The sequence below is a fragment of the Harpia harpyja genome, chromosome 2 (genome assembly GCF_026419915.1).
Source record: "Harpia harpyja isolate bHarHar1 chromosome 2, bHarHar1 primary haplotype, whole genome shotgun sequence".
NCBI lineage: Eukaryota > Metazoa > Chordata > Aves > Accipitriformes > Accipitridae > Harpia > Harpia harpyja.
This window is the reverse complement of record NC_068941.1, coordinates 60,571,404-60,592,357: the sequence shown is the minus strand read 5'-3', so window position 1 is coordinate 60,592,357 and position 20,954 is coordinate 60,571,404. Positions and strand designations below refer to the sequence as shown.

At 40.8% G+C, this 20,954-nt stretch overlaps 1 protein-coding gene across 3 annotated transcripts in view; it reads right to left on the bottom strand.

Moving 5' to 3' along the window:
- Positions 1 to 20,954, bottom strand: part of FRYL (FRY like transcription coactivator) — a 176,821-nt gene extending 155,867 nt beyond the window's left edge. Inside the window, exons 1-2 of one of the 3 annotated variants that reach the window (XM_052780108.1) lie at positions 20,772 to 20,954; positions 6,028 to 6,234 (exon numbers count right to left, since the gene is read on the bottom strand). The gene's annotated coding sequence lies outside the window, so the exon portion shown is untranslated. Of the gene's footprint in view, positions 1 to 6,027; positions 6,235 to 8,873; positions 8,890 to 12,191; positions 12,209 to 20,771 lie in introns of those variants that run through there. The other 2 variants (XM_052780109.1, XM_052780110.1) reach the window with 2 other exon arrangements.

Genomic DNA, 20,954 nt, shown 5'->3' with positions numbered 1-20,954 from the left:
AAAAAAAACAAACCAACAATCAGTAACAACCACCAGACGCAGCAGAGGATGCTCCCAGAGGAGCTCCATGTGGGCCTATGGGAACCCCCAGTATTGTAGCTTTAGTACATAAACATTTTACAAATGTCATTCATGTTTAACAGAAAACAGAGCTATCCTTTCAATGCTATAGATGTTCACATACAGCAGAACTAAAGTATTTTAAGTGACTGTATTAATTTCTAAAAGAAAAAAGGCAAGCAATTTGCACTTTTATAATTTCTAGAAAGGAAAGAGAATAGATGTAATGCAGGTTTGTTTGGCAAAGTTTTCGTTTCAGGGCTTTAAGCATAGGAGAGGAAATACTAACTTTCAGTGTAAGATGTTGGATAAAATCTCATTTACTCTTCCTATTTGAAAAGCTACAGTATACTTGAGATGAAACAGAGGTCTGACTAAGGTAGGTACTAAATTAAGGTCCAAAAATGTTTCTAGTAAGCAGGGGAGAAAAAAAAGAATGTAAGTTCAAAACCCAGCAATTTTGGATTATTAGCAAATAAGAAAACACAGTTGCTAAATGCACTGCTAGAATAAATAAATCTCAGTACATCAAACTCACTAAATAAATACGTGGGAAGATGAAGGAACCTAAGCCAACAAATTGCTGAGCCACCCAAGAGAAAGCTTCCATTTTTATCCTGTATGGAACATTTATGTACTTATGCACACCCATGCAGGTTTCCTTGCTAAAATGAGTTGTATTATCACAGTAAAGCTTATGAAATTGCAGAGAGATAAACAAGACCACCATAAATAAAAAAAAAATCCAAACAATGCAGAAACAATACATGGCACACTAACTATGCAGCTTCAGAAATGGGGTGAACAGACCTTCCCTAAAAGACAGCAATCAAGGCAAAGGTACTGCTCCTTCACACAGGCTCCACTGCTCAGGCATTCTGACAAGTGACCTGGGGGCAACAAACAGAAAAACTCAAGGAGCACCTTGATGTACTAGTTCTTTCCAAGTACCACAAATTAAGATGGATCTCTAAAACAGACAGATGCATCATGAATGATTAACTTGAAAAATACAGATTAAGACAAAATAGTGATAGTGTAGATTTAAATAACACACATCATCAGATTGAAAAGGCTTATTCTAACACCAGAAGAAGCATTATGTGAATTTAGCATGTGTTGTGAAAAAAATTAAGAAAAACATTCCTTATTTCGGTTTGGAAGAGAATTGCTGTATTACACCTGTGTGAAGGAGAGGTTAAGCCTGTTCCTATTCCAGAAGCAAGAAGAAAAAACCCTGCCTTTGAAGAGCAGAAAGAGGCAACCATTGAAATTTAAGGACACAGCTGAACATGATCACCCAGGAAGGCAAGGATTCCTTTATTTAAAGAAAAATTGACACCCCAGTCATCTGATTAGAATATAAAGACTAAAGATGACCTGTGTCCTTTCCTCACTTGTGACTTTTTAAATAGACTAATAAAAGACTTCTAACTGTCATAGTGAAAGACAGGAGGATTCTTTTTCAAGAAGGTTTCAGACGCTGGAATTACTTCCTCCTTAAGGAAGATACCATAACGCACACTTTACTGCTTTCCATTTCTTAATAACTAATTTTCAAAAACACCTATTCTTTTCAAGTTGCTGTGTGTTAAACAGGAAGAAAAAAAATTCTCTAGAGAATGTTACATGCACATTTTTAACACATGCAGGTCAGCTTCTAATAAGATTGTTTCAAGCCAGCAGACTATCTACAAATGGAAATATACACAGAGGCATCAAGACTGTGATTTTACCCACACTAGGATTCTCTTTCATCACTCACACAGAAAAGCCAATGAAAAGTGGTTAAAATTAAGAATATTAGCTATGTAAACCTTAAAGAGAGGGGGCCCTCTTCCTCGCACAACACAGTTATTCCTTCCTTGACTCTGCTGTACATTTTAGCCTGAATCCTTATATCCTTTAAGGTATGCCTCAAATCAGAGGATCAGGGACTTTTTTTTTTTTTTTTTTTTTACTGCATTGTCTGCATCAGAAGTGAGCCTTGCTCCGCATCATAAGCCATTTCTGAGCCAGAGATACTTACTGAGGAGGAGATAAGGAGGATAGCAGAGATGAGAACTTCATGATCAGCGGTGCGCTGCACGTGGAAAGTGCCCTGGGCCAAGCAAGGCAGGATGTGTTAAGCCATGCTGGGCAGAAGCACAAGGGAGGAGAACTCACAGAGAATTTCCACAGGAAAGCTCTGCAACTACATAGTAGATATCAGAAGTAGCTGCATCACTTGTGCTTTACCCAAACCTTTGAAAAAGCGCCTATCATTGTCTCCCCGTCTTTGAAGTAAACTACTTGTTTTGTAAAGACATACAGTGTTTTCATTAGCTACTAGCCAAGGGATAAGCATTTTCCAGTTCCCTAAAGACTTCTGGTTTCTATTCCACTACATATCATAGATTTAAACTGTAATACAAAGTCTTTACTGTAACTTGTGCAGTTACTCTACACCTTGATAAAGAAGTTGCTGTTTCTTTTAAATTAAGCACCTCTTCAAGTGAATTCTCTTCAAGCAAACAGTTGCTGGCTGCACATGGAGAACAGCAGCATCTCCACAACCAATAGTAAAATAGTTGTCTGACCAAAAAGAGTGTTAAATATAAGATTTTAAGATACATATGCATACAGATAGCTATATATAAATAAATTTCAGAGCTGTAATAGTGCGAAGTTAATCAAGATCAAAGTTAGTTAGCAGACAAGTTTCTTTCTCCACCACCTTCTTGCTGATGCATACGCAGACTTCTGAAAGAAATCTGAAACAGTTCCAAGTCTCTTTGAAGGCCAAATGTATTTCATTTTAGGTGTTAAAGTACACCACTGATAGAGCCTTGTACATGATGTTCAATATACAAGTAGATTACATTAAGATTTCTTTATGAACATATTTTTGTTTTAATCAAACTAAAAATTACAATTCATGATAAAGATACATAGCTGTTCTCTGTGACAGAAAGTAAGTTCAAAAAGAAAAAGCTTTATAAAAGGTTGAAAACAGGTTGGATGTTGCTACCAAAAAAAAAAAAAAACCACCACCACCAAAGGAAAAAAAACCCGAATAACACACCCTGACCTTCTAGACACGAGCAGCACCAAAAAAAAAAAATATCCCTGGAATCCTGGGGAAGGGAAAACCTACAAAACAGGTTCAACAGTTTCCCCCCCCCCCAGTCTGACACACACAGCTTTCCCACTTCACAGGTTAAGCAGCTTTTCTGTGTCCCTATTAGCATTTCCATCTCCTCTTTTCTTGCAGATGTGTCTCATGTTCCACATTATTTGAACAACATGAGGCATCACTTGTGAGGCATTCTGCAAGTCGTTTGTCACTGAAAGTGAGCATGGTCTGCAAAGCTCTTCAGCAGAAGCATACCTCTAGTCAGGCACCAGAGTGAGAACTAATGTTCAAATGAAGCAGGAAGAGGGCGAAAAAAGCCCACAAAAAGCCCTATTAAAAGTTGGTGAACGCCACTGAGCTATGTAAAATATAAACCACATCTTAATAGAAACTTTCTAATGAAAAAGAACTTAAATGTTTCCATTTATTTCCCCAATATCCATCTTACAATTTATATAGACAGAGCTAATGAAACCGCTGGACAGGGTAGTAAGTACCAAGTTACTTTAACCCTAAATGATTATTTAAGGAGAGGAAAAAAGAAAAAAGAAAAAAAAACAAACAAACCACCTTTTCTCCTCTTGATGGTCCTTTATTTTCTTAATTAACTTTGATTAAGGTTTTTCTTCCCCAGCATAAGTGCTACACCTGCAAACACACTTGTAATGTATGAACAGGTACATTAATTGTTCTGAATACTGTTTAGCAATTTCATTTTTAGGCAGAAATAGGCTTTTCAGCATAACTGATGCTCCAGACAATTTTTCAGAGAGGTCATGTAGTCTTCACCATGAGAGTTTTTTTGAGACCTGACTGGATAAAGCCCTGAGCAACCAGGTCTGCTGATCAGGGAACCGATTTCAGGGAGTAAATTAGTAACACAGAAGAATGGCAGCTGGCACATTTTTCCAGTTATGTATTATTTTTCCTTCTCACACGTATTTTTAAAGGAAAACACTTGAGATAAGACTCTCTCTGCATTCTCTGACAGGAAAATACACCCTGACAGACAACTTGTTTTTTTTCCACTTCAGCAAAAGGTAAAGACAAAACAAAGAAACCCCAAACCACCATGTTTATTGCCTACACACAACACAATAGGTTTTTAATACTGAAGACAGACAATAGATAAAAAAACTAAGGACCCGAAGCTAAGGAAATTTTTTTAAACCTACGACCTGATTGCTTTTTAAACATCTAGCAGTAAGTATAGGAAGTACAATTACTGAGAAGTATTCCAAGAACTAGATCAGCACTGAACAGCCTTGTTTCCAATAAGGAAAGACTACACAATCCAACCTTGAACACTCAATGTTTGTCAGTGGAGCACGTTTTCTATATAGACATACAGGAACGTAGAAATACACGTAATCATTAAAACCTTTTAATGTGAGGTAAAACTAGAGTTGTCCAAAGCATGATAAGCACCCACAAGAGAACAACTTACAGTAGAAAATGATACTAACATCCTCAAATCCTCTGCTTCCATTTCCTGTTTCATTTAAAAGATTGATTCGGAGTTCCTACTCTAATATTAAAAAGTGTATTTGCCTTCCTTGAGCAACAGAAAGATATGGATGTTCAAGGTAAACTTCTGCAGCAACAAATTTATTATCTTTTGAGAGAAAGAATACATACAACAGAACAAAAATAATTATGGTATAAAATTCTAACAAAAGACAGCGAGCAAGTCAGCATGTTTTATAAGTAGAAATAAAAGCCAGTGACAGAGGCAAACAACAGGGATATGACACACTGGAGATGATCCAATGGCAGAACTTATGATACATTCAAATTCTATTTTATTATATACTTCTCCTGTAAAGAATACCTAGGACAATACAATACAGGAAAGCGAGAACTATGCTAAAAATATTATAGAATATATAACATTCTAATTATTAACGATAATTAGTTAATAATAGAACATATAATATTCTATTACACTCTATAAAGTAATATTATAGAATACATAATTAATATAGAATGTCTTGAATATGAAAGTCTACATAGCAAATACCATAACAACTGCACTTCAATATTTTCCTCCTGTCACACCAATATACTTTCTGTTCTCAAAGGCCAAAAGGAAGTACAGTCTATCAGTTTTACCACTTGACTATAGGGAAACAGTACACTGCTTTATTTTTTAAGGAAAGTTTAGATGTTGGATTAGTTAGATCTATCCATATCCATTTCAGCTCAGAAGGGCTTTATCCATAATAATTGCCCTGTGCTTGACAGCAATACAGATCTATTTACTACTGATAAAATGCTTACGTGAAGGGCAGTAAAGAACAGAGCACCTATATAAGGAATTGTGACTGCCTTTACTAATTAGCTGCATTACCTGGCTTCATCCACAAGAGGACAGAGCTCAGACACCTGCCCGCACATTGTAAAGGAGGACTATTAGCACCAAGAAGTCTGATTTGTATTGAGCACATGTTTGTGAAAGAAAACTTGAGAGAATTATTGAACATACAGAAATTATACGAGAGAATTACTAAAGGTACAATTTGAGGATTACTAAATGTACAGGAACCACATCTCACTTAGGAAGTCCCCGAGCTGCAGATGATTGGAAGATGGGAGGCTGCTTGCCCTGTTCTTAACCTCTTCCTTAGACATTCACTTTTGACCATGATCAGTTACTATGTTGTGTTAAATCAAATGTTCGCATTTGATTTAACACAGTACAGACACCCTTCTATTCAGATAACTGATATCTGAAGTAGTAGTTCAAAGTGTGTTAACAGTACAATATAGATAACAAAGACATAAGCAAAAAGGAAAAAAAAAATTGGATCCGTGAAAATTTATTTATGACAGAATTGTGAAAAAGGCCTTACCACTTAGAAGCCATTGTTAACCACCGACGAGAGCCGTTAGCATATCACACTTAGGATGGCTCCATCAAGACATTTTCCCCAGAGTCCAACGTGTGCTTAGAGATGCAAGAGTAGACAAAGATGTAAACAGCTACAAGTCAGCTGGTATGTAGCCAGATATTGGAGAAAGGTCTCCAAACACAGTACAGACAAATGAAGTACAGAACGCTGAAAAGAAAATGAGAAAAACCATAGTCAAACCCTAGACACTTACTCAATGGAGATATCAACATTTTCCAAAAGCTTTAGAATTCTGATTTTTTTCACTGAAAAGTCATAAACAATAAAAATCTGTTATGTATGTCTTCAGAATTGCTGTTCTGCTCAGAAGCTGCTGATGATTCTTAATGATTTTTTCCCCATGAAAAATTAAAACTGACACCAAAATAAAATCTAGCTTCCCACACTCAGCCTATTTTACGTACGTCATTCTTTATGTAGAGTTTTAATTGTACTTTAATTACGAACATACTTTTTTAATCATATACACAATCACTCTCAAATGCAAGTCATTCTGAATAAAATTTTTCGTATTAGTCCTTTTATTTCTTTCTGATTTTTGTTGATTCCCCCCCCACACACACTTGGTTAGCATGAGGATGTGGTCAGAAAAAGAAACAAACAATCCTTCAGCTGTGTCTCCCTAACAAAGCCTTGAGAACTTCTGGAGATTCCTACACAACAGAAGTTAGTATGCAACTTGCATACTTGTCACAACTTGCCTAAACAGCATAGTTTGTTTTTGTTCTTCTATACCACCAAACTACAGCAAAAGCACTTCAGCATTTTTAATTTTACCCTGGAGGCAGACCAAGCACTTTTAACTGATTTTAACAACTCAAGTCTTAACGTGCAGCAGCAATCCACCACTCCTGATCATCTAGTGGGGGGGGGGGGGGGATTTTTTTTTTTTAAGTCACAGCCTGAAAAATTACAGGTAAAAAGACCTGTACACCCAACATGACTTCATCCATGCTCTGATGCAACACGAATGCACTACTTTCCTTTAGGGATGTGTGAACCATTCAGTCATGATCAATTCTCTTATGTATGGTTTGTTCTACTTTTTAATTAGCATTTCCAAAAATACAAGAGAAACCCACGTAATAAGTGTAACCGAAAGGTAAAAAGCCACATCCTGAAAATGTTAAGATGTAAAACAAAGTTTAAAAGTGGGACTTGGAGACAAGCAGGAAAATTAAAAAAGCTTTTGCAAATAGGAAGCAAGCTGATGTTTATATATAAGTTGGGAACATACTACACAATTCCTTGAAAAAGCAAGTCAAGTTTTTAAAAAATTTGATCAGTTATAAAGGGAAGCGTTTAAAGACAGATAAAATTCTAACTCTGAATTTTACCTGCTAAACTGCAACTCTTCAATAAAAAAGTCAACTGCTTTCTGTAGTTTGTGCATTTGACAGTACTGCGCATCAAATCAGCATCACTTTTTCCTCTTTAGACAACTAGGGCAGGCAAACCATTATCTGTGCAGCAGAAACATATGGCCTTTCATCCTGCCTACACTAATAAACAGCACTGTTCACTCTTTTCTTTTTCCCCCCTTTTTTAGAAAAGGGAAAACCTTACATCCACTCCAGTTTGGAAGCGAGTGGGTTGGCTGTCCTTTAACTCCTCCTCAATTACACTAACTGTGAAGAGCACTTTAGCAAAATCAAAACCATGCCATATTACTCTCCATAAAATTGAAAGAATACCCAGACAGAAAACCACCTTGGCATATGCTGACATTTTAGCTCACTTTCTCAAGTCAAACATACATTCACAGATACATAATCCATTCTGTTTAGAGGCTTCCCTTCTCACTGTCTCCAGAGCAAACACATACAAACACATACATCTTCATTCAGCACGTCAGATTCAATCTCCCCCCCTGCCCCAGCACGCTACCCAATAGCCCAGCTGCTTAATGGACAAAATAAAGTTAAGCTGAGAACTAACTTGACTGTCCAAGCTTTAGGACAAGATACTGACTTTTCAGTTCAGCTGGCAGAGTGTTAGAAAAGAGCCCGGAGGGCGGGAGGCACAGGAAAACTCATTTGAGGTATTCAGGTTTTTTAGTGGTACATACTGAGCAATAATAAACTTAAAATTGCAGCTGCTGCCCAGAACTTCCAAGTACAACTACAGTTGAATTCGAATACAACCTAAGGCATCCTACTGAATCAATCTGATCAGATTAAGTCTGACTGCAGGGAAAAAAGGTATCAGTAAAGGTAGCAGGAAGGTTGAAAGTCTCCAAACGGATGTGAGCAAAGATTACAGTAACTACAGCATTTTGCTGGAGTGCAGTTCATTGGGCTTCATGTCCTAACTGCAGCTTACAACTTGAAGTTAAAATGTAACTACACATTATCAGAGTTGAAGTCAAAGGTATCACACAGGTGGAGGTTCAGTGTTTGGGGTTCACTTCTATGAAAAAACTATGAAAAGCTAAGAAGCAGAACATGACAAAACTATATAACAAAGTACAAGAGGTTAGCTATCATAAGGTTTAAAAAAAAATAATTCAAAGGACACTGCTGCTACCCCTAAGTTTTCATACCAAAAAAAATTTCAGAACTCCTCTAACACCTGGAATTGGAAAACACAGCTAAAAATCCAGCCAACCTCAAACCCGTCTGAGTAACAGAATATATAACATTTATTAGGTGAACATTTGGGGGGGGGGGGGGAAGAGGGGGGAATGTGTTTAAAAGAGAATCTCAATTATTTTCAAGTTGATGTATTATATTCACAGAGTAGCTGCTATAATGTTGGCTACTACGCATGACTGAACTCAACTTTACCTTTTGAGCAGCAATTAGATGCTCCAATACAGCACGCTTTTTGCCATTGCTAAATGTAGGAGAGGTGGTACAGAAGACCACTTCCAAAAACTTCAGGGAAGGGAATTAAAACCAATGTTGCAGGAAATCAGTGTCAGCACCTGCATTTAAGAAGATACGTAGAACACACTAAGTTAGGGCCTTTTTATAATTACTGGCCCAAAAGACTTAATGAGATACTTCAGAAGAAAGAAAGAAATATTAATAGTTTTAGCCAACCTCTATAAGTAGTGTTTTCCGTGCTACAAACCCTATGCAGACTTCAATATGCTATGTGTTTCCTTTTACAACGGTAGAATAAAGGCAAAGATGAATTATATTAGTTTCTAAGACATCATTTTAAAAAATTAAAAGAAAAAGTTGCTAATAAACCTGTTTAGGGGCAAAGATTTACAGAATGGCACCATGGTCACTCAAACATGTGGCTGACCTGTACCTTCAGCATTTCATAGAGCTTGGCTAAGTAACTTGCTGTGACAAGCACTCCTAACATAACACACTACCCCTTGTGAGCTCTGGTCCTCTGTCACTGTCCCCCTTGTTCCCTCCCCAAAGTGATGGCAGATGCAGTAAGAGCCCATACAATGGAGAAACATATCAGGCCAAAGAGCAAAGTAAAGCCAGGCTTCAGCCCAAGGCGCACGACTTACAACCACCCCTCACGCAAGGGGTGGAAGGGAAAAAAAATATTGTAACTATAACCCAGATTTACTATACAACATATTGACCATATATAAGACTTTCCTGTTACAGACCAATTAAGAAATTTTTCCACTACAGCACTGGGAGATGCTACCAGCAGGCTGAAAGATTTTCAGGGGCTGCTCAGTTCCTCCATTCTCCCAACCTTATCTTCAGCAATGGCCTGCACAGCTAGACCGTACCTAGCTTACCGCTTGCTTTCCTCCCAAATAAGTTATATTAGTGGCTGTACCAGAAATGACAAAAAAAAAGAGTTTGAGAGCACCTGAATGTTACAGAAGCCATTTCTAAGTTAACTACCCCATGAGACTGGATTTTACAAGAATAAAAAGGGGGAATGAAGCTTTCCAGGTTGCTGATATCCAAATCTGCCCCCTTTCTTCACTGAAGCTTGGCACACTTTGTCTTAACAGAAGATTTTTAGTAACTATTTGGTTCTTTGCTTCTTGCAAGAGTTTCAGATATATTAATAATTTAACAAAAGTACAACAATATTTAATACCACAACCTAAAACCAGTTACATGACTAATTGAGTGTTATTAAATGCTGTAAAGAACATGGTGGTCATGCAGTACTTTCCCAATTTTACCAACTATCTCCTTACTGAAACACAGTCTTTTTTCCACTCCACAATCCACACAACCAGTGAGGCTGGGTGGCTGCTGATCAATTAACTATGGGGAAGCATGGAAGTCATAACCAGGAGAGAAGCAGGGGTTCCCAATGCAAAAAGCAAGCCTTTTGGAGGCTGGGGAGGGGGGGAAGGTGGGGACAACTTCATTAAACACAGATATTGCAGCCAGAAGATGCATAGGTCATAAGCAAGAAATCGAGGTAGGTTCAGCTTCTACGTAACTGATGCGGAAATGAGATAACGCTCACGAGACAGATCAAAATCGCCTAACAGGAATCATGGGAAAAGAAGAAAAGGATGCATCTCTCAGTCATACCAAAACTTTGGAATATAGCCAAACATCTGCACCTGAGAACTATATTTGTTATACTGGTTCAACACTTTCTCCTCTCAAGAATTATAAATAGCTCTCCATTTACAAACTGACAAAGTTCAATTGAAAAGACTCCCATACAATCCCCACTCGTAGTTGAGAAGGATTTGCAAGATAAACTTCAGAGGAGGCCTTGGTGTCAAATGTAATAACTTGAACATGATAACTCAAAATTTAAAAATATGTATTTGCATTCTTCTTTCCTTCGTTAGCACAAAAAGGGACTAAGAATAGTAGGTGAATCACAAATCATGTCCATTGGGCCAGTGCTACAAAACCTGCCTGTTCTTTAAATTTTGATTATAACTTTTTATCTTTCTGAATCTCATTTCAGAGTATTAGAAATATGCCAAAACTCAAACTGTGTTTTTACCAGAGCACAGTGGATATTTCCATCTAGGCACAAGACCTTTCAAGTCTCTCAGATTAGCCTCTTAATAAAAATTGCCTTTATTAGTGCCACAGCCCAAGGAACCCACTACCTTCAGAAGCCAGGGTGATGCAAGACTTGCTCAGTTACACCTCCCCTTGGTGCTAACGCCCTCTGTCTCCCACCTTCACCCCTGCTATTTTCCGATTGTTGACTTAGAGGAGTGTTTCCTCAGCTGTAATACAGAACCAATGATTTTATTTTGGGCCCCAAAAAAGTAACTGTACTGGTTTCAGCTGGGATAGAGTTAATTTTCTTCCTAGTAGCTGGTAGTGTTATGTTTTGGATTCAGTATGAGAAGAATGTTGATAACACACTGATGTTTTCAGTTGTTGCTAAGCAGTGTTTGTACTAAGTCAAGGATTTTTCAGCCTCTCATGCCCAGCCAGCAAGAAGGCTGGAGGGACACAAGAAGTCAGGAGGGGACACAGCCAGGACAGCTGACCCAAACTGGCCAGAGGGGTATTCCATACTGTGTGACATCATGCCTAGTATATAAGCTGAGGGGAGTTGGCCGAGGCAGGGTGGGTGGATCACTATTTGGGAACTGACCAGGCATTGGTCAGTGAGTGGTGAGCAGCTGCATTGTGCATCACTTTTGCATATTCAAATTATTTTTTTATTATTATTGTCATTATTATTTTCTTCCTTTCTGTCCTATTAAAACTGTCTTTAACTCAACCCATGAGTTTTACTTTTTTTCCCCGATTCTCTCCCCCATCCCACTGGAGGGAGGGAGGGGGGAAGTGAACAAGTGGCTGCGTGGTGCCTAGTTGCTGGCTGGGGTTAAACCACAACAGTGACCTTCATTATTTTCTCTTATAGCAATTTTAAGTTGGGACTAGCTATCTGAGAGAAAGTATTTCTGTGCTGTTTTTCAAGAAACTGCAAAATAAGAGTGTCCAATCTGCAAGTGATCTGCAGAGGACCAAAAAATTATAGCTCTCTTCTTTCAGCGTCAGAGGTTGCAAGCAATCCATATATTAGGACTACCTCAAATGGATGTTGCTTCCACCAGGAAAACAGCCAAAACTAAGTCTGTGTCAGAGCAAATTTTTAAATAGTACACACGAGTATTTCAAAGGGAAGTAACGAATAAGAATCCAGCTTGCCTAATCTTATGTCACCTAGACATTTACCATCACTTGTTCTTTCTTATTTCACATGCACTGGGGAGGGGAAATGGCAGACCATAACCAAGAGCAACAACCATCTTCTTCCTCAGATGCACTGCTGCCTGCAACAAAACAAAACAGTGCATCTAGAGCATTTGCAGTGGCTCCTACTAAGGCTCTTGCAGCCATTGATCTGAACACCATCGTTCACCTTATCTACATTAACAAAGTTTCAGCAACAGCAAAAGTGAGAACTTCCATGAGCATGCAGTGTAGGCAAGAAGCCTCGAATTCCAACCTCTGAACCACCACCTCTATAGCAACAACAGGAAAAATGCAAAAAATGCCAAATGGCTTTACAAACTAAACTCCTTTTTCTCCTTTTTACAAAATGAATTGCAAGCACAGACTAAACTAAAAATCAGTCTATAAACATGAAACTAAATAATTAAATCTGAAGAACAGGAACTTATATCACACTTTCAAACTGCTTTTGGCAATTTCCTACTTTTGAAAGTATCTCAAACCAAAACCAACAATCCTTTTCAATTCAATAAGCTTTTGGACACCAACTTCTAGCAGGGTTCAAGCACTTGGAACTATTGAATGAAAAATCAACAGCTTATGTACTACTTTTCCTCCCTTAACAGACTGTTAAAGCTAAAAATACATTCTCTTTCTCAAAAAGTGCCAAAAACTATTAAATCACTGACCAGTTTTATTACTGTGCTTGTACAAAGAAAAATACGTGGCAATAAAATTTTTCTTTAGCTATTATATACCATTAGGAGGAACCAACATGAACTTTACACACATTCAGTACCAAAGTCTATATGGATTTAAATTTAAAAAAATTAAAAATAAAAAGCCACCACCACAAAAACCCCACTTTACTCCCTTGAACAAAGTAGGAAGCTGCTTTCCCCGCTCCCTCCCCTCAAAGCAACCTCAATAGAGGTTAAACTCAGGTCCTATATACAAAATGCTCATAGTTCTTCAAATATGCTGACCAGACAATGTTGAAGTATAACAGCTAGCAGATCTCTTATCTACTCAAGCAGTTGCAGAAAAACATGCTTATATCTGATATACCCCAATCTAGTACAATATTCTCTGGCCTCTTGAAATCTGATACAAACACTATATAAAAGGCAGTAGTGGTAATTGCTTTTGTAATACAACGACTGGAATGAGGACTTCGTTGTACTTGTAGACCACGTCTACCCATTCTTTTCTCTTAAACAGCATTCAACCTGAAGAGTTCAGAGGGTCTGTATTTACATGGGCTGAGACGTGAACTTGCTGTTTCAGTTTAACAGAAGCCCAAATCAGGCCAGTCAGCATTCTCCAGCATGACAATAAGACAAACAGAAGAGTAGTTGAAATATTCTTCTTATTTCTACGCACAAAACATTATAAAAGCCCTACTGATATTCTCTCTCTCTCTCCTGTGCATCCTACTCTTCTCACAACAAATGCATACTAGTTTTCAAATAGCCATCTGCTAAATTCAAAATACCTTTTGAGAACTTGTGTCACTAACATATGCCAATTCTTAAACTTAGAACACCTGCATCACTCTAACCAGAGTCACATAAAGATTTTATGTCTTGCAACTATATAGTTATATGCAAGAGTTTTATATACTAGATATGGTTTTAAGGGAGCATGCAATAAAAGCTACTATAAAATTACAGGGGCTAGGAAATACTTGAAAACAGAACTATTTATTCTTAATTTAAAAATGCAAGTCAAATTGGATCAAATCAGTTTCACACAATTTACCCCCCCCACCACAAAAATACAAGTATAATCTGTGCCTACCTGATGGCTTAGAGATTTTGAATAACAGACTATAATATCAAAGGTTGATCATGACATACAGTAACAGACACGTTCTTAAATGTTTTTAAATCAGGGTGGTTTTTTTTCCCTAGTACAGCAAAGGTCCAAAAGTATACAAGTGTTAAATAAATGTGTATAACTGCAGGTACAGACTCCCAGATTCCTGCCCCAAAAGCTTGTTCTATTCATTTTGTACTTGTATCTACCTAGTTTACTGTTCCCACGCTTGCTATCCACTACTTCTCACCTGTACCAGCTGTTCTATATTCACCTATTAATTCTGCAAGTAGGTACGTGTAAATATATATATATATATACACACACACAAACATATCTATGGAATCCATCTGAAGAATCGGCTCTGACCCTCAGTTTTATATGCAACATCTACCACCAAGTAGGTTCAAATGGGGAGGCAGAGGAGAGGTCTAAACTGAAGGAACAGAGGGAATGAGGCAGGATTTCCATGATCTCTGTGTCTACAGGAAACAGAGAAACAGGTTTGCCATATCCAAGTGAAGGTGTCGGGGAGACCTACCCTTATTGCTACTCCTCCAGAGATCAAGAGCTCTCATTCCCAACTCCTTTCTCTTTATGAGCTGAGGTGGGGTATCCAGGAGCTCCCCAAGTCACTGCACCAGCACCAGCCATCATGGGACTAGCTACTACTCATCACCCTACCCCAGGGAATAACCAGGCCAGTCAGCAGTCACAGTGCACATGACACTAATTCTTCAGCTTTGTGGACAACATCTTTTTTGGACAACGTCTACAGAGGTAGAAATCTTACCATTTTTGCTTACAGCAATCTTTTTTAAGATGATCCGTTCAATTTAAATCATGAAAATTCTGCCAACGTCAAAATGTTCAGCTGCCACAGACACAACCCTAACAGTTCTTTCTGATTTAGCACAAGAACAGAAGTGGTGTTGATAAGGACTATTCGCATGCAAGACAGAAAGAAATGCCTAGGAACACTTCAACCTATCTTTCATGCTAGCTTCTCTACAGAGAAATCAGTGTTTGTCCAGGTCTACTGTTAACTCGAAGTCCCCTTTAGGGCATGGCATTTACAAAAGAAGATGCTGCTTCATTTTGCAAAACTGGGCAACGTCACTGGAGAAATAAAATCAATCTTAGCAATATCAACTTCAAATGTGAATTCCCAAGACCTGATCTTATAATAACATCCTCAAGCCTTATGGTATAGATATTCCTTCACTTTTTTTTTTTTTTAATGAATTACACTTCTTTTAATCTTTTTTAACAGTCTCCCACATTGAATTACTAGAGCCTTATCTTTTGGACCAAGTACAACAAACTATCTGTATTTGTAGTTTTCACCACTCTCCCCAGCTCTTATTTTATAAACATATCCAACATCATATTCAGCTACTCCAAACAAATAAACTTAACTGCATAGGGCTGGCAAAACCCACACAATTGTTGTCTTTGAGACTACTACAAAAAACAAGCAGTGAAAGGTCAACAGCAGTAAGTCTTGTGTGAAAGGCTAAACAAGTGGGGTTGAATATTGCAGAGCAGGTCTTACCCATATTCTCATAAGGATCTTTTCAGCACATTCTTGTCTCTAAAAATGGTACCCAGTTTTTCTTTCCGCTCTTCTCCCTTGCTTATTCACACATTGCTAGGGGTGTCTTTGAGCTCCTTGAATACTTCCTGCATGAGTATGACTATCATCATTCCCACCATGACCTGAACTATGGTAGGCCCAAGGACTGTTAGCAACAGTGATACTTAAGAGTGCTGTATTTAACCTGTAGCTTCTCATCCCATTTAACATAACACACTTGAGTAGTAATATTTTTTGTTATAAGTTGCAGCTTATAAAGACAAAGCAGAGAAGCCTTGAGAGGACTGAGGAAAGAAAACAGGATCCTAAGGTTTACCGGCAAGGTATTTCCACCAGAGCATTAAGAGACCTCGATAAAGTCTCCCTGGAACCTTCTCTGGAATACTTCATACAAGTCTGGTCAATGTGTGCTAAAAAGACTAATTCATATATTAAAGGCAGCAACAATGGGATTTTAGGATGATCGGGTGAGCAGGAAACATCTCACCCAAACAAGAAAGAGTCTGGTTTATCTGGTTTAGCAAAATTATACTACTCTCTCTAGAAATATACTGAAGATAAGCAAAATAAACATGGCTATTTAAGCTAAAAAAAAAAAATGTTGGCAACTGCCACTGATGTAAACTGCTTTAACATACAACCTCAAAATTACAAATACTCCCAAGCATCAGTTATTTAAATCTGAAGCAATCTTCCAATAGTTAGATGGCAAAACACACCCAATAGTTAGATGGCAAAACACACAAAGCTTGTTTTATTATCATCATCATCTCAAGTAATTTCAATTAAAAATCAAAGGGAAGAGGAGATAAAAATGCCCAAGCCAGGAGTCTTCTCCCATTTTATGGAAAACAGGGAGAAAGAAGAAAATAGGTCACCACACTAACTCCAAAGTGACCAGCAGTACCACTAAAGTGTTCATATCAATAGTCCCAAGCCTCCTGCTACAGACCCTGCTGAAAAGCCAGCTATTTTAGACTAACCCAGCACCAGCTCTGAAAAAGCACAGTTCACTTACACTTGTACAGACACCTGCCAAAGCAGAGCCGGCATGGCAGAATAAAGGGACGCCTGTATGGAGATCTGTGCAAACTCCACGCAGATCAGCTTTGTCTATTGTCACTAACTGCAAAAAACCATTCACGTTGCTCACATTGACAAGGGCAAGAATAACCATGTAAAGAACAAACCATTAAAATCCCAAGGCTTACAGTAACAGCTTCTGGGCACTAGGCCATTTTATCAGACCAAATACTTAAGACATTTCAGAGAACCTCAAACTCAACTTTAGAAGTTCATTTTTCTAAAAATATTTGTTCCTCTTCCATTCTTGCATGCAAACATAAATCACTAGGAAAAACTAGGGAAGAACACAAAAATCCCTCAAAACTGTAGCCACGTCAAGAGCAGACACTGTTGTTCAACTAGCTTGAGGGGATTTATTCCTTTCTGATATCTTCCAGTGATGGTATTGGACACTTGCTATCTGAGATTGTATTCTGTCATTCTTCCTGGGAGGCGTTCATGTCAGAGGGAATTAGGGATTATAATAGATAATTATTGGGGTAGGGGAGGGAAGGAAGGACGACACAACTCTTAGAAGAGACAGAGCTATACGGCAGTACACAGATACTTAGAGAATTAACTGTCAAACACTGAGAGTAAGTGAGCTAAATACTAGAAAGAACAACTGCTATTTTAATCAATAAAAAAAGGCAGAAGCAACGGTAGCTGAGTCAGTCTGGCTAACATCTATTACTGGAGTTCACTGGGATTTGGAGTGAGACTGGACAAGAATAACACTGAATCCTAAAGCCTTCTAACATTGCAACACTTACTCTCCAGCCCATAGTCATTCCTGGGAGGATTATTACAGATATAAAAGTCATAAAGGTTCAAAGTTGTTTGGGTGCGAGCATGCAGAAGCAGTACAAAGCAGTAAACCAGTTAGGCTGTGCACTAGACCAGCTGCCCTCCCACTGATAGATAAGCTACATTGCATTTCCTACCAGTAAGGCAACGCAAGTCAGTAATTACAGTTATGGGGTCACAAACCCAGAACTATTACCCTCATTTTTCTCACAGTAACTCACGCAACTCATGGGTGCATATAGCACCTTCCTCTCACATTATTATTTGCATATGACACCCATGGTTTCTGTTAAGCTAAGGCTTAAATATAGACAGAAATTGCTAAAAGCTCACAGCTCTCTAAGCCAGAGGGAACATATTATATACCCGTGTTCTGTATTACGCGAGTCCACTGAAGTGTAAAGTTTGCCTACATGCCTCTTAAGGAACTCAGACACACACACACACAAAAAAAAAGTCATTTAGTCCTCTGTGCAATAATGAAGTAGCCATCATTAGACAAGATGACCAAGATAAAACTCCCTGAAATACAAAACTGCATATAAAATAGGCAACTCCTGATGCAGAACATGCTGTTTTCCAAGTTGTTTCCTTTGATGCATAGCCACTGGGGGGGGGTGGGGGTGTAGTAATAATCTTCTTAAGTTCTTAGAAAAAGTAAATACAGACAGCGTGTTCTCAATTGTATTAGCAAAAACTTTCAGCATACCAATTAATTTTACCTCCCAAAATTAGATACAAACACTCACAGTGAAAAAAACATTTGAGGACCATTCTTGAGCTGTTGAGGCCTAGCAGGATGACACTGGAAAGTGTTAATACAGTGACATGAAAAACGGAACAATTCTACTTTTTGCCTTACAGCCCTACAACCCTCAACTTCCCTCCTCAAAGGTACTATGCTATTACATGAGGACCAGCTATCACCGTGCTTTGGTTTGCCTAGGCCAGCTAAACAGAAGCAGAATTAGTTGAATATTTCAACTTTACCTTAACTAACCCCACAGAAGAATTAAACAACTTTTCTTTTGAAATGAAGTTCAGCAACAGTTTTCTACAACATCCCAAAGCAACATACCACCGCTTTGCTCCAAGGAAACCACTTCCAGAAAGAAGTCAGCACAGGCTTTAACCAAATCCATTTTGGAATATAAATAAGGAGCCATTCACAGCAGCAATTCACCCAGGGAAGTCAGTTGTCTACTGACAACAACTGCCATCAAGTACCACTAAGGGCCTCTATGAACCGCAGATAGAGGAAGCTTTTGACAGAGAGAATGTCGTTCTCATCTTTAAATACTTAACTTAATAAACCTGCAACACAGTTCTTACCAAGGGGTTGTTTCCTTCCTGTGACAGCATCACAAGATAAGAATCGGTGTGTGGTTTCCCAGTGCCTGCTCAACAATCTTCCACACAGATTCTGAAGTATTCGGGGCATATCCTCAGCATGACAGTAACAACACAGAAGCAAAGCGACACAAACAGCCTACTGAGGAAACAACTTATTGAGGAAATACTTAAGAACTACAGTTAATTTCACTCTTTGCTCAACCCACAATCAGCAAGTCACCTTCTTTATCACAGCACTCTATATGTTCCACATTGCTTGTTCCTGCCCATGTGAGTGGCTCTTCACCTACTACCACAATAACTTATAAACACCTTGCTCTTTCTGGTCTGCATTTAGTGGCTTACCATCTAAGCCTTTCTCCCTACACAAAGTCTGAGCTTGGGAGATGTGCAGTGCACGTAAGAGTAAAGACGAACTTGCTTTCTGCTTTAGTATATCTCTTTCCTAAGGCACATTTCAGAACCATGATTCTGAAGGAAGTCCAGGTTACACTCTTGCTACCTCACCTCCAGACTATCTTACTATTTCTTAAAACTGTATTAGCAAACTGCTTTTGCAACTCATTCAGTACGAGTGACCACCAAAATACTTTGGGGTTGGGGTTTTGGAGGGGTTTTTTATGTTTTCCATGTGATTCCTTAGGACGTTTTACCTGGAGTTAATCCTGATCGCCAGACCAGTGATTTCTGGTTAAGACACAAATTGAATTGTTCGCTGAGCAGCTGAGTGTCGTTACAGTCAACAAAAATCATCACATAGCCAAAACACTGGAAGCATATGTATGAAAGCGGGGGGGGGGGGGGGGACGGACTAATTAAGCCCCTGCAATACTTACAAGCCTCGCTGATAACGCCTACGCGAGAACGTAAAAACGAGTCTTTAAGGTGCCGTTAGGATCAAGTTCGGTCCTACCGGCCCCTTAAAGCGACTCCTTCAGCGAAGCGCTACACAGGCAGCGCAGGGCGCGCACACGCGTACCTTCGCCTGGACGCTCGGGATTTTACAGCAAGTTTCGCCGAAATTTCGGCAGGCGAGCGAGCGCGGCCAGCCGCGCCGAGGGCGGGAGCGGCAGACGGCAGGGTCGCTGCCCGCCTGCGCCGCCTTCTCCACCCCAAGCCGGGACTCCCGCGCGTTTCTCCGCCGGAGCCCCGCCGCGCCCGCGCAGCCCCCGGGCACCCCCCGGCGGCGGCGGCAGCGGCGCTGGGGCGGGGCCGGGAACAAAGCCCGGCTCCGTGCCACCCTCCCCGCTCCGTCCCGCCATTCCCGGGCGGCCTGCCGCACGCCCGGCCCCGCCGTCCCCCGCGGCGGTGGCTGCCTCGGCGGCCGCCGAGCGCCGCAGGCCGGCAGCTGTCCGGCCCCGCTGCCGCGGGGGACGACCGGAGCCAGTCGGACGGGTGCGGGCACGGGGCGGGAGGAGCCCGGCGGCGGCTGCTTTCCGCTCGGCCCGCGGGGGCTGTGCCAGCGCCGCGCCCACCCCGGGGGCTCCGGGGGGCCGCAGACCGCGCCGGGAGGGGGGGGAGGCCGGGCAGGCACCCCGCCGCCGGCCGCGCTGCGCGGGCGGGGCCGGGGCGGAAGGGCGGGAGGAGACAGGGCGCGGGCCGCGGGGGGGGCCGGCGGAGGCTCCGTCTCCCCAGAGAAGGAGGGCCGGGGCTCCGGCCCAGTGGGGAGGCGGCTGAGAGGCGCCAAGCGCACGCCAGCACGGCCGAGCCCTCCCCGCCTCGGCCCCGCGTCCCGTCCGTCCCCCCCCCGGCGGCACGCTGGGCCGCCCGGCGGCACGCTGCGCTCCCCTCCCCGCCGTAAACAAAGCGGCGCGGGCCGCGCAACACCCCACCGCTCCCCCCGCCCCGGCCCGCGCGCTCCGTTTCCGCCGGGGCGGGCGGACGGCCCCCTCCTTCCCCCCCACCTCAGCCACGACCAGGTCCCAGCTCCGCCGCCTCACCTCTCCCGCCGGTGCGAAGCGCTGCCTCCCGTCGCAGCCCCGGGCAGCCGCCGCCTGACCGCGGCTACGGTCCCCTTCAGAGCAACTCTGGTGGGAGCCGGTGAGCGAGTCGCGCCGCCGGCATCCCCCGCCGGCTTTATCCCGACGCTGCCTCTCCCCTCCGGTAACTCGACGGTCCGGCTC